The following is a 14811-nucleotide window of genomic DNA, read 5'->3' on the forward strand; positions in this document are numbered from 1 at the left end:
GATCATGGGGCTATGTTTGATTAAAAATTATTTTACAGTATCTCTACTGGATTTTATTCTCCTTGTAAACAGGATTTAGTCTTCACTAGCTCTTTAAAAGTGCCTTGTCAAGCTATATATCATGCCTGTCCTTAGCCACATTGGGCCTGTCTCTCCATCATGCTTTCAGTAAACTACTGCAGTGAGCCTGCAACAGTACTGCCAGGAGAACTTGTTGGAACCCGGGCTGCAGGGCACTACCCCCAGGTTCTGATTGATAGGTTTGAAGTGCGGTTGAGAATTTGCAGTTCCTACAGGTTCCCAGGTGATGCTGATACTACTGATTTGGGGCCTCACGGTGAGATTCAGTGTGCCTCCGATCTCATACTGTTTGCCAATTTTCACAGCTAGAGCCACTTGACTCACACGTGTTGATTCTGCACCATGCAGGTAGAAAGGAATACGGGTCTTTCATTAGTTCAGTATGAGGTGATGTTAGGGCAGATTTGTCCTGGGTAGCAAAGCTTAGTCTTTGCTGAGTTTTCCAGCTCCTACAATTCATCCCTTCCTAAATTCTTTGCTGGAGGCACTGTTTCCTCTGGGACTAGGACACTTTGACTTCCCTTGCTCCATGCCTTCTGAAAGCTAAAGGTGAGCAGGTAAGCTCACTTCCCGCATCTGGGAATCTTCCTAGTTGCATTCTGGATAGCTGTACCCTGTTCACTTTGGCAGCATTGATTTGCCTTTGCTAACTTCTTTCCATTGCTTCTTATTAAGACTTTTCAGTTTGCCTTTTCTGTGCCAATGAGTCCAGTATTCTGGGTCTGGTATTCCCAAGCCTGACCTCAAACACTCCAGGCTACCTTCTTCTCTGCTTTTCAAACACGGGGGTGATTTGCTCAGTTGAACACCATCGTTGCTGTTTCTATGACCGCTGCCCATTCTTCCCCTCTCTTGATTTTTATCTGTGTTTCCAGACACCTCACTGCCAGGCTCATCTCCCTCATGCTCTGAAACTCAGTGCTGGCCTAGTCTTTTTCCTCCATGAATGATTACTTTTCTGGTAAGAACATGCACCTTAGCTGGGGAGGTTCTAATGCTACCTACAGGTATGACTTAGGTCCAAGTAACTCAATTATATTATTTCCTTTTTAAACCTGTGTCAATCAGATCTGTGGACTTGCTGTGCAAAATGCAGTCTGAGGATCAGTGGCTTTCAGCATGTTAGGGAAGCTTATTGGAAATGCAGAGCCTCAGGCCTTAGCTCAGATGGACTGAGTTAGAATCCATGTTGTAACAAGAGCCCCAGGAGACTTTCAAGCACATTGTAAAGAACCAATGTATGGTACAGTGCCTATAGGTTAAATTGCTCCCACCTAATTGTGATTAATTGAGACTAATTATGAGTCTCAACTTTACCAATCTCTATTTTTTCTGACTTCCTTACCACCACTGATGTGCTTTTACAAAACTGTGTCGAGTGAATTCTTGCTGACAGTGTCAACTATAACCAAAAACCCATGATTCTGTAGGAATTTAGAGCCTATGTACATCTCATGTTTGTTGTTTCCTGGTATATCTTTTGCACAAGGTTTTTCAACTCTGTCAGTGTACCAAAGGAATATTGCTTCATGCTTTTGGTCATGATCTTATGCAGACTTGGATGACAGGCAGCCTGAGGGTCCATGGTGGGTGAGTACCACTCAAGTTGAATGAAAAATTTTAGGTGCTTAATGTAATGCTAGTCTACAGTAGGTGACCATCCAAACATTCCCATCAGCATTTATTGTGGAAAAAAAGTTGAAGGTGCATAAGGGTCAGTGAACTAACTTTACCCCAGAGCTTCAGAGGTGGGTGGGGCCAGCAGTACTGGTCTGGACATTGCTCAGTGAATGGCTTGGTTACCAGAAGCTCATCCCTGAAGGAGCAGGACTCTAGCCAGTTACTGAGTCCACAAGCCAGGTCCAACCATTGCAGGGAGTGGGCTAATAAGACATACACGGAGTGTCAGAACTTAAGTCTAGAATGCCTACATAGAGTATAGGACTAGAGTCCCTGAAAGAAGAAACTGATATATTCACCTGGAGACCCAGCTGGACAGGCCCTTACACATAAGAAGTGCTACAGAAAGAATATGGATTCTAGACTCCAAGTGGGCTTTGTGTGACCTTGAGTAACTTTATCCTCAGAAAGTCTTCCCAAGCAAATAAAAATGCATGTCCAGTGTCTTAATAGAGGACTGAAAGAATGGATGCTTAATTAAGTGGTAGTTTATTATGTTTATCATGGGCTTACCTGGTGGCTTAGATGGTAAAGGACCTGGTTGTAGTGTAGGAGAACTCAGTTCTATTCCCGGGTTGGGAAGATCCCCTGGAGAAGGAAATGGCTACTCACTTCAGTATTCTTGCATGGAGGATCCCATAGGCAGAGGAACCTGGCGAGCTATTAGTTCATGGGGTCACAAAGAGTCAGACATGACTGAGTAAATTTCACTTCACTTTTTATGTTTATTATTGAGGGAATCCTATTTGTATGCTTTATTGACTATGTCAAACCCTTTGACTGTGTGGATCACAATAAACTATGGAGAATTCTGAAAGAGATGGGAATACCAGAGCACCTAACCTGCCTCTTGAGAAATCTATATGCAGGTCAGGAAGCAACAGTTAGAACTAGACATGGAACAACAGACTGGTTCCAAATAGGAAAAGGAGTATGTCAAGGCTTTATATTGTCACCCTGTTATTTTAACTTCTATGCAGAGTACATCATGAGAAATGCTGGGCTGGAAGAAACACAAGCTGGCATCAAGATTTCTGGGAGAAATATCAATAACCTCAGATATGCAGATGACACCACCCTTATGGAAGAAAGTGAAGAGGAACTAAAAAGCCTCTTGATGAAAGTGAAAGTGGAGAGTGAAAAAGTTGGCTTAATGCTCAACATTCAGAAAACGAAGATCATGGCATCCGGTCCCATCACTTCATGGGAAATAAATGGGGAAACAGTGGAAACAGTGTCAGACTTTATTTTTGGGGGCTCCAAAATCACTGCAGATGGTGACTGCAACCATGAAATTTTAAAAGACAGTTACTCCTTGGAAAAAAAGTTATGACCAACCTAGACAGCATATTCAAAAGCAGAGACATTACTTTACCAACAAAGGTCCATCTAGTCAAGGCTATGGTTTTTCCAGTGGTCATGTATGGATGTGAGAGTTGGGCTGTGAAGAAAGCTGAGGGCTGAAGAACTGATGCTTTTGAACTGTGGTGTTGGAGAAGACTCTTAAGAGTCCCTTGGATTGCAAGGAGATCCAACCAGTCCATTCTAAAGGAGATTAGCCCTGGGATTTCTTTGGAAGGAATGATGCTGAAGCTGAAACTCCAGTACTTTGGCCACCTCATGTGAAGAGTTGACTCATTGGAAAAGACTCTGATGCTGGGAGGGATTGGGGGCAGGAGGAGAAGAGGATGACAGAGGATGAGATGGCTGGATGGCATCACTGACTCGATGGACGTGAGTCTGAGTGAACTCCGGGAGTTGGTGATGGACAGGGAGGCCTGGTGTGCTGCGATTCATGGGATTGCAAAGAGCTGGACACAACTGAGCGACTGAAGTGAACTGAACTGATTCTTATGTTAGCCTATGGACCTCAGGGTTGCTCCAGGTTCTTTGAATTCAGAATCAATTGGTTAGACAGTTGGGAAGCTAGTGTAGCACCTTGTCCAAGGATATGAGCAGAAGGAAGTAGGCATGCTCAAAGTATAAGTGCTATTTTGACTGGTATGATGTGGTACCTCATTGTAGTTTTGATCTGCATTTATCTAATAATCAGTGATGTTGAGTTTCTTTTCATGTATCCATCTGTATGTCTTCCTTGAACAGATAGTCTGTTAAGGTATTTGTCCATTTTTTGAGTGAGTTGTTTTATTTTTTATATTAATGCTTGAGCTGTTTTTTTATTTTGGAAATTAATTTATTATTAGTTGCTTCATTTGCAAATATTGAATTGGCCAAAAAATTCACTCAGGTTTTTCCATAATATGGTATGGAAAAATCTGAGTGAATTTTTGATCAATCCAATATTTTCTCCCTTTATGAGGATTGTCTTTTCATCTTGTTTGGTTTCCTTTGCTATGCAAAAGATTTTAAGTTTGATTAGGTCCCATTTGTTTATATTTTCATTACTCTAGGAGGCGGATCAAAAAAGATCTTGCTGTGATTTATGTCGAAGAGTATTCTGCCTATGTTTTCCTCTAAGAGTTTTATAGTGTTCTAATTTCATTTGAATTTTTTAATTTTCTAATTTCATTAAATTTTACTTGTAGCTATCCAGTTTTCCCAGCACTACTTATTGAAGAGACCGTCTTCATTGTATATTCCTGCCTCCTTTGTCATAAATTAATGAACCATAGGTGCATGGGTTTACTACAAATAAATGCTGGAGGGGCACCCTCTTGCACTGCTGGTGGAAATGCAAATTGATATATCCACTAAGCAGAATAGTATGGATGTTCCTTAAAAAACTAAAAAGAAACTATATGACCCAGCAATCCCACCATTGGGCATATACTGTGAGTAAACCCCAATTCAAAAGATACATGCACCCAAATGTTCACTGCAGCACTACAACAGATAAGACATGGAAGCAACCTAAATGTTCATTGACAGATGGATGGATAAAGATATGGTACATATATACAGTGGAATATTACTAAGCTGTGAAAACCAATGAGTTTGGGTCATTGGTAGAGATGTGGATGGACCTAGAGACTGTCACACAGAGTGAAATAAGTCAGAAAGAGAAAAACATGCTATATTAACATATCTATGTGCATTCTAGAAAAAGGTGAACCTATATAGGGCAGGAAAAGAGACACAGACACAGAGAACAAAAGTATGGATGCCAAGGGGAGAAAGGAGGGAGACAGGATGAGTTGGGAGAGTGGGACTAACATGTGTGTGTATATACACACACACTACCATGTGCAAAATAGACAGCTAGTGGGAACCTCCTATATAGCAGACAGAACCGATCTAAGTCAGCGCTCTGTGGTGACCTAGACAAGTGGGATGAGGGGGTGGGATGGAGAGCCAAGAGGGAGAGAATATATGTATACATGTATCTGATTCATTTCACTGTACAGCAAGAACTAATACAATATAAAGCAACTAGACCCCAATTCACACACACAAAAAAATCACAAGTAATTCACTAGTAATATTGGGCTTTTTTTTTCTTTCTTTCCTTTTTCATTCTCTTTGTGATTTGCTATCTTAGTGTTATGCTGGAATTCCTTTTTCTTTTGTGTGTATGTCTATAATAGATTTTTGGTTTCATGAGCTTTTGGTTTAGCAGTCAATATATTTGTGATTGTTTTAATTTGCTGATCTCTTAATTTCTCATGCATTTTAAATACCCTACACTTGCACTCTCCTCCTCTCTTGATCACTTGTTTTAATATCATATTTTTGTGTGGATCCTGCCTTTACTGTATGTTTGCTTTCCCATTTTGTAAGTTTCTTATTTCTAGTTGTGACCTTTTCTTTTCTGCCTAAAGAAATTTCTTTAGCATTTGTTGTAAAACTGGTTCAGTGGTGCTGAATTCTTGGAACTTTTGCTTGCCCTGAAGCTTTTGATTTCACCATCAAATCTGAACATGAGCTTTGCTGGGTATAATGTTCCTGGTTGTAGGTTTGTTTTTTTCTCCTTTCATCACTTGAAATATATTGTGCCAGTCCCTTCTAGCCTACAAAGTTTCTGCTGAAAAATCTGCTTAGTCTTATGGGGATTCCCTAGTATGTTTCTGTTGCTTTTCCTTTGTTGCTTTTAATATTTTCTCTTTGTCCTTAATATTTGTTCATTTGATTACTGTGTATCTTGGCATTGTCCTCCTAGGATGGGATTCTTTGTGCTTCCTGGACTTGGGTGAGAGTTTTCTTTCCCATATTAGGCAATGGCACCTCACTCCAGTACTCTTGCCTGGAAAAATCCCATGGATGGAGGAGCCTGGTAGGCTGCAGTCCATGGGGTCGCTAAGAGTTGGATACAACTGAGTGACTTCACTTTCACTTTTTACTTTCATGCATTGGAGAAGGAAATGGCAGCCCACTCCAGTATTCTTACCTGGAAAATCCCATGGACGGAGGAGCTTGGTGGGCTGCGGTCCATGGGGTCGCACAGAGTTGGACACGACTGAGCAACTTCACTTTCACTTTTCTCTTTCATCCATTGGAGAAGGAAATGGCAACCCACTCCAGTGTTCTTGCCTGGAGAATCCCAGGGACGGGGAGCCTGGTGGGCTGCCATCTGTGGGCTCGCACAGAGTCGGGCATGACTGAAGTGACTTAGCAGTTTCATCTAATATATTTTCAGATATTTTCTCAGGTCCTTTCTCTCTTCTTCTGGGGCCACTATTATGTGAATTTTTGTGTATTTGATGTTGTCTAGAAGTCTCTTAAACTGTCTTCATTTCTTTACATGCTTTTATCTTTATTCTGTTCTGCATCAGTAATTTCCACCACTTGGTCTTCCAACTCACTAATTCATCCTTCTGCCTCATTTATTGTGGAATCTATTCCTTCTAGTGTATTTTTCATTTCAGTTATTGTATTCTTCAACTCTGGTTGTTCTTTGTTAAAAAAACTTCTTGTAACTTCTCTTTTTGTGCCTCCAATCTATTTCCACATTCTTGGATCATCTTCATGATCATTACTCTGAATCTTTTGGGTAGACTATCTCCACTTCACCTAAACGTTCTTTGAGGGTTTTATCTCATTCCTTCACCTGGAGAATTTTCCTTTGCTGTCTCATTTTGTTTACATTTCTATTTGTATTTTTATCTATGGATTAGGTTAGATACACTTCTCAGCCTTGGAGATGTGGCCTGCTATTGAGGATGTCCTATGCATCACAGCAGTACAGTCTCCTCTTGTCATGCAGGGTCAGTGTCTTGCTGTTCCCTGGCCCCAGGGTAGGTTTTGACCTGAGTTTATGGACTTTCACAGGCTGCAGGATTGTAGTTTTCTTGCTTGTGGTGCCTGCCCACTGGTGGGTTGAGCTGGGTCTTGACCCTCTGTTGGGCATGGCTGTATTAGAGGATGGCATCTCTGTGTCTAGAGGTGACTGTGGGGTCAGGAAGTCTTTAAGCAGCCTGTCTGCTGATAGGTGGGGCCGTGTTCCCACTCTATGACTTGTTTGGCCTGATGTAAAAGTATCTGCCTCCAATGCGGGAGACCTGAGTTCGATCCCTGGGTTGGGAAGATCCACTGGAGAAGGAAATGGCAACCCACTCCAGTATTCTTGCCTGGAAAATTCCATGGACAGAGGAGCCTGGCAGGCTACAGTCCATGGGATCTCAAAGAGTCGGACACGACTAAGCGACTTCACTTCACTTCACTTCACATCCCATCACTGGAGCCTACAGGCTATTGGGTGTGGCTGGGTTTGGTGTTTATGACCCAAGCAAGATGTTTACCTTCAATAAGAGTTCTGGTAGAAGACATTCCTGATATCTCTGCCACTGCCACCAGTGTTCACATCCCCAGGGTGAGCTACAGATGCTCTCCACTTCCCCAAGAGACCCTCCGAGACCAGCAGGCAGGTCTGGCGCAAGTTCCTAGTCACTGCTTTTGCCCTGGGTCCCAGTGCATGTGAGACCTTGTGTGTGCCCTCTAAGAGTGGGGTCTCTGTTTTCCCCAGTCCTGTGGAGTCCCTGTAATCAAGCTCTGCTGCCTTCAAAGCCAAATGCTCTGGGGCTCTTCCTCCCGATGCTGGACCTTTAGTCTGGGGAGCCTGATGTGGGGCTCAGAACTCTGACTCCTTCAGGGGAAATTCTGTGATATAATTGTTGTCTAGTTGAGGGTCACCCACTCAGGTTGTATGGAATTTGATTGTATCATGAGCAGACCTCCTACCACTACCATCTTGCTGTGACTTCTTCTTTGTCTCTTTGGACATTAAGTTGTTGTTGTTGTTTTAATAGATTCCAGTCTAGTGAGTTGTGATTTTGATGTGCCCATAAGAGGAGGCGCGCTCAAGATGTTTCTAATCCACCATCCTGTTCCCCCCAGCAGGAGGTTTCTCTTGGCTAATCTTTGTATGTGCCAAAGATACACATGCAAAGATCACTTTCCCTAAAATGATATTAAAGGGTAGTCTACAGTGCCTCTATTTAGAATTTTTTTAACAGCTTAACATTTGAAGTCCAAAAGCCTTCTTTCCCCTGAGTTTCTGGGGATGGACAAACAGAACTTTTGTGTGCTGTGGTGAACTATTGTGGCACCAGCACGCAGAGTTGGTGTCTTTTTGGCTACGTTAATTGCTCATAATTTATCTCCTAGGGCCTGAAATATAATTCTTTTTTTCCTTTTCTCCTTTTTCGTGTGTAACAGTTTCAGTTATTTAAAGAAAAAAAGATGGAGATCTTTGTTCTTATAGTTAGCATTTTTGCTAAATTATTCTACCTTGAGTAATTCAGTTCAGTCGCTCAGTCATGTCTGACTCTTTGCAACCCCATGGACTGCAGCACGCCAGGCTTCCCTGTCCATCACCAACTCCCAGAGCTTACTCAAGCTCATGTCCATTGAGCCGGTGATGCCATCCAACCATCTCATCCTCTGTCATCCCCTTCTCCTCCTGCCTTCAATCTTTCCCAGCATCAGGGTTTTTTCCAATGGGTCACTTCTTCGCATCAGGTAGCTAAAATTGTGGAGCTTCAACTTCAGCATCAGTCCTTCCAATTCAGGACCGATTTCCTTTAGGATTGACTGGTTTGATCTCCTTTCAGTCCAAGGAACTCTCAAGAGTATTCTCCAACACCACAGTTCAAAACCATCAATTTTTTGATTATATATAATCATATATGCAAATAAAATATATAAAGGTATAATATTTGGGGTAGTTGCTGCTGCTAAGTCACTTCAGTCATGTCCGACTCTGTGCGACCCCATAGATGGCAGCCCACCAGGCTCCCCCGTCCATGGGATTCTCCAGGAAAGAACACTGGAGTGGGTTGCCATTTCCTTCTCCAATGTGTGAAAGTGAAAAGTGAGAGGGAATTCACTCAATTGTGTCCAACTCTTTATGACCCCATGGACTGCAGCCTATGAGGCTCCTCTGTCCATGGGATTTTCCAGGCAAGAGTACTGGAGTAGGATTTGGTATAGATCTAGTACTTAAACATCTTCTAATTTTGCTCAATCATCTGTTCTCTCTAAAGAAGCCATTTATATTAAATCAGAAGAGAAAAACCTTTTCCTCTCTTTAACACATGACAATAACTTGATGAGCTCATATCTTTTAGTAACAGTATCTACAGATGTGAGCAAAAATATTTAAAAATATAATCTCCATTAGTGAAGCAGCATTTGTCTTAATTTATAAGACACATAATGAACCTAACCTCTGAAATACACAGTTCTTAGTGCTGGAATATGTTAGTGAAAAATATAAGTAACAATTCCTGTCTTAATAAAGCTTTTATTTTTATGCAATGAGACAAACAGTATAAACACAATAGATAAGTAAATTTTGCTGCATGTCAACTGAACAGACTGTTTCCCCATCTCAGCCTCTCTTGACTGACTTTTTTTCCTAAAGCACTTTTGCTTTCCACATCTGCTGTTCCCTGTGGACAACTACTTACTTGACCTGGAATTTCTGTACTCTCTGTTTTAAGGGCTACGACTACCACAGCTGAAGCTGCATGCCCAGTGTTTTCAGTTCCTCTTACCACTCAAGGACTTTAATAAAAGGTATGACATACCATATTGCCACCAAAAAAAGGCAAATAACATTAGCTCTTTTTCATTCATTTATTCAACAAATGCTTTTTCTTTTTTGAACACATAAGGCTGGCCAGACAATGTTCAAGCTCTGAAGGATACATTATTAAATGTCTTGGAGCTAACAATCTAGGAGGAGTCAGAAATCCAATAAGAAAGTATTTTACAAATTGATAAGTACAAAAGTACACACACACACACACACACACACAGACAAAGATAAACCAAGGTAAGGGGGGTTTGGAGAGCTGGGAGTAGAGTGAAAGCAATTTTCAAGAAGGGAGTCGGGATAGGTTTCAATGAGGAGGGAGCAATTGAGAAAAGACTTGGAGGAGGACTGGAAATCAGATTCAGTGAGGGAGGAGCAGATAAAATAAAGGTAAAGAGGTAATTAGGATCAGCTCAGGTAGGATATTTGAACAATGTTGGCTTTTATTAATAGTTTGAGTGAAATGGGAATTGTTGCAAGATTTCATGCAGAAGAGGGATGTGGTATGGAGAAGGAAAATGTGTACGTATGTATACACACAACTGGTACATAAGACAGCTGAATAAAAAACTCACCTCTGCCTGAGCTAGGACCTCAGCCCTTCTCCTTCGATCTTGGGTTCTAAGCAGCTGGAGGTAGGATAAGCAAGAATTCACATTTGCAATTTGCTCCATTATTGCTCTTGCTGATTGTCTTTTCTGGATGCTGCTGCTCACAATCTCACAATAATTCTCTATCAGACAACTGGGCTGTCCTAGTCTTAGTTCAGAAGCAAGGACATGCCCTGATGGCCGATGTTACTGAAACATCTACTTGTGTAGTCCTGCCATTTTAATTAAAAGCAAACACGCATGCATACACATATACCCAAAAACCAGCTAAGCCGTGTGGCAGGTATTACACTTGAGCTGTCCAAGAAGTGGTGTTGGATTACCCTTGACACAAAATATATGATCTCTCTGACCAGTTCAGGACATAGTATCACTTTTAAAAGCCTGTTTTTTTGCAAAATAAATCCTCATGGTACTTGTGTGACTCCGGTGACTCCGATCTTTTGGTTTCATCATATTGCTCTCTCTGTCCCTCAGTGTGTGGGCAGTGCCACAGAGTTATACCCAGGTGATTCACCCATAGCCTCACACTGTCTCCCACCACCAGGCACTCTGACCTTCTGATCCTGCACCTATGCTCACCTCTCCTGAACTCTTTCCAACTTCTAGTCATCTTTTCCCTTCAGTGTGCTCACTTTTCTTCTAAAACCTGGTATCCATCAAAATTTCCAGAACATCAGTTTATGAGAAGTCTAAGTATAGGCAGATTTCATGTACATTTCAATATGTATAATAGTATGGATATATATAAAAATTGACTATGGATGAAAACACATGAAATGTAACTATTTAACGTACAACTGGCCCACCTACATAGATCCAGTCATTAACATGCTATAGTAACGAGGCACTGTTCAAAACAGGAATGAGCTGCCTAAAAGTACAGTGAACTCTTAATCACCTGATGTGCTAAAGTAGATAAAATGTGGAGGACTGTAGGACTGGAGAAGGAAATGGCAACCCAGTCCAGTGTTCTTGCCTGGAGAATCCCAGGGGCGGCAGAGCCTGGTGGGCTGCCATCTATGGGATCACACAGAGTTGGACATGACTGAAGTGACTTAGCAGCAGCAGTAGGATTAGGAATGCTGTAGAGAAAATCCAAATTGATTTGGAATGACTGCACTAAAGAGAAGTATCCATTAGTCTTTACATTCAGAGAAAGAGTTGTTTAAAATGTCTATAAAATCTTAGGATCTAGGAGGTCTAAGTTTGTGGGAGACGATATATGGCAGAAAGGCAACAGCAAAACAAACATTAAGGGATAAAGGGTCATTCTGACTTGTCATTTTCCCAACAGGAAACCACAGGCAGAAGATGACTATAGCAGGGCCAGGTCTCAGGAAGTCAGAACCTCAAAGATCAGACATTTAGGCAGGTGCTCAGCAACAGTATCAGGAAGAAAGGTTCTGAAGAGGAAGTTAATCATGGTACCTGAGTCATGGAGACTGCCATATCAAGACAATACTCTGCTCCAATAACAACTTCTCTTTTACTCTGATTTTTTAAGAAAGAAGATTTTTATGGGCATGACTGTATTAGGGCATAATGATTAAGAATAGAAAGAGGTTGGGTGCATAAATGGGACTGGTTACAGTATAAGGATGGTGGAACTGACTCTTAGCTCTGGGCTTTTCCCCTGTTATTAAGCCCTCCCCACCCTCTCCATCTCTCACACACATATTCTGTTATTGTTAAAACTATACAACATAACTATTTTAATCATGAAAACTGTTGGATGGGAAAATATTTTGTGTACTTTCTCAAATTGAATATTTTAACCTTCATTATTTTGACATCCTGATAGCTACAGGGCTTCCCTGATAGCTCAGTTGGTAAAAAAATCTGCCTGCAATGCAGGAGACCCCAGTTCAATTTCTGGGTCAGGAAAATCTGCTGGGGACGGGATAGGCTACCCACTCTGATATTCTTGGGCTTCCCTTGTGGCTCAGAGGTAAAGAATCCACCTGCAAATGTGGGAAACCTGGGTTCAGTCCTTGAGTTGGGAAGATCTCCTGAAGAAGGGAAAGGCTACCCACTCCAGTAGTTTGGCCTAGAGAATTCCACGGACTACAGCCCATGGAGTCATAAAGAGTGGGACGTGACAGAGTGACTTTCACATATTGACACTATATTAGCAGCAACTATTTAAGTGTTTATGTGCATACGCCAAATTATAAAACCATTTGAAACCATACTACAAGCTATAGATCTTCCTTCGTGGTGGATTCATGTTGATGTATGGCAAAACCAATACAATATTGTAAAGTAATTAAGCTCCAATTAAAATAAACAAATTTATATTAAAAAATAAAAATAATAAAATAAAATCTTTCCTGGGCGGGGGGGAACCATTCTGAGTAGTTTGCCTGAGCTTAGTGAAGTGCAGATTCACACAGTGCATTGTGATCATCCTGAACCCAGACTGAAAGCCATTTGAACGAAGAGTAGATTTGAAATTTTGTGTTTTGTTTATAGGATAGCTGTTATCTTAACTTCTTTTCATGATGAAAGGAGGCCATATAAACTTATCTGCAGGAAACAGGCTGCTCATTTCAAAATTCCTCCTCACGTCCCACAGTGCAATCATCTACAGCCAAGATGCAGTTGTGCAGAACACAGATGACGTTATGCTCCATATTACAAATGCATTCATTTAAGCATGTTCTGCAGGAGACCACTGGAATATAAAACTCTTATCTTTCCTACTATGAACATCAAAGTTTTATTTTTTCATTTAGCTCTTGATAGAATAATGTGAAATTCATTTGTGATGAGATTGCTATTAAAAAATTTAACCCATTTTTTGATGTACTCTGAATCTCTGGCAGGAGTATCTTTAACAGTGTACTCAAGGTCAAAACACATAGAACGGAGAAATGAAGAAGACGAGGAGAAAGAGGCATGGTCAATTTTAATATCTAATGGGACAAAATCAGTTAAATTTTAATGAAGTCCTAAAGCTTCACTCTTTGAAGAAAAAATCTGAGTAGGTTCTAGACATAATATATAAAACACTGAAAAAGCAGAAGTCAGAATCAAAAAATATTTGTTTTTTGGATGGCAAGGAAGTAGCTCTTATCTTAGTTATTTCTTTCTTGATAACTCCAAGTTAGACTATTCAAAGAAAGCCTTGTATTGATTTGCTTAACTTTTACAGTTAGCATCTGGGCACAATACCAAAACTGAAATGAAAAAAAGTTACACTTAAGAAAGGTCTCAGGAAAAATCAGAGGGAAATATAAAATAACTCAAGTTCATATATCTGCAGTATTTTTTTAAAAAGCAAAACTTTGCCAGCAGAAGAAACACAGACAAAAAGATAACAATATCCTTAAAAAATTAATGTTTTCAGATTCACTATGGATTTATTATCCCAGGCTTTGTCTTGATGCATTTTTCAGATCAAAGGCTTTACGTTATCTGAATTGAGCTAAGCACTCAACTGTATGTACGCAGATAACAAAGAATGATTGATAAAATTATAAATAAAATTATAAATTATAACTTAGATAGTATTACCAACTCAATGGACAGGAATGTGAGCAAACTCTGGGAGATAGTAAAGAACAGGGAAGCCTGGCATGCTGCAGTCCATGGGGTCACAAACTGTTGGACACAACTGAGTGACTGAGCACCACACCAAAGAAGTTTTAGGGGCTTATAATGCCATTGTTTAAAATATTTGAAAATTCTAATACAATAATAAGTCTGCAACTGCAGAAATGAAGCATTAAAACTAAAGACAAATGCCATGCTCCAGCAATGTGGAGCTACATACATAACTGAACCAAATTTCTATCTTTGTCAGCCCACCTGTGTGCAGTAAAGTCAATCAACTGACACATGGTTATGGTGAAGGGATGTAAAGTGTTTATGCAAGTACCAAGCAAGGAGCATGGGCATCTTATGCTGAAAAGCCCAAACTCCCCAGTAGTTTTCAGGGAAGAGGTTTTAAAGAGGGAGGGAACTTCAGGTTGTGTGATCAGCTTGCATACAATTCTCAGATTGGTTGATATCAAGGTGAAGTTTCAAGCATCATCAACCTTCTGGTTTCAGTCAGTCTAGGGTCTGTGTGATTGTGGTCAGCAGTTTTCATCTGGTGGGGGTCTGCTTCCTGTAAAGACAATTTAGGAATGTGTGTCAAGCCTTTATCTATATCTTTCAAGGAACTAGGTGTTCCATGATTCTGATGTGTGGCAGAATTATACTCTAAAGTGTTACCAATTCACCAGCCTGAGAGTTATCCTCTGTTTCTACATCTTCACATTTCCTAACCATTAACTCTTGAGCCAGCCTGTTGAGAACGAGGGGAGGCCTGGGAGGCTAAGTAAAGCCTTTTATTTCAAAAGACAAAGACATGTGCTTGTACACAATTTCACATACAGTTCTTCAGGTGCAGTGTTCTGTCTCATACCTCTGTGCCCTTAAACACAGCCCTGCCAGTAG

The sequence above is a fragment of the Ovis canadensis genome, chromosome 12 (genome assembly GCF_042477335.2).
Source record: "Ovis canadensis isolate MfBH-ARS-UI-01 breed Bighorn chromosome 12, ARS-UI_OviCan_v2, whole genome shotgun sequence".
Classification (NCBI taxonomy): Eukaryota; Metazoa; Chordata; class Mammalia; order Artiodactyla; family Bovidae; genus Ovis; species Ovis canadensis.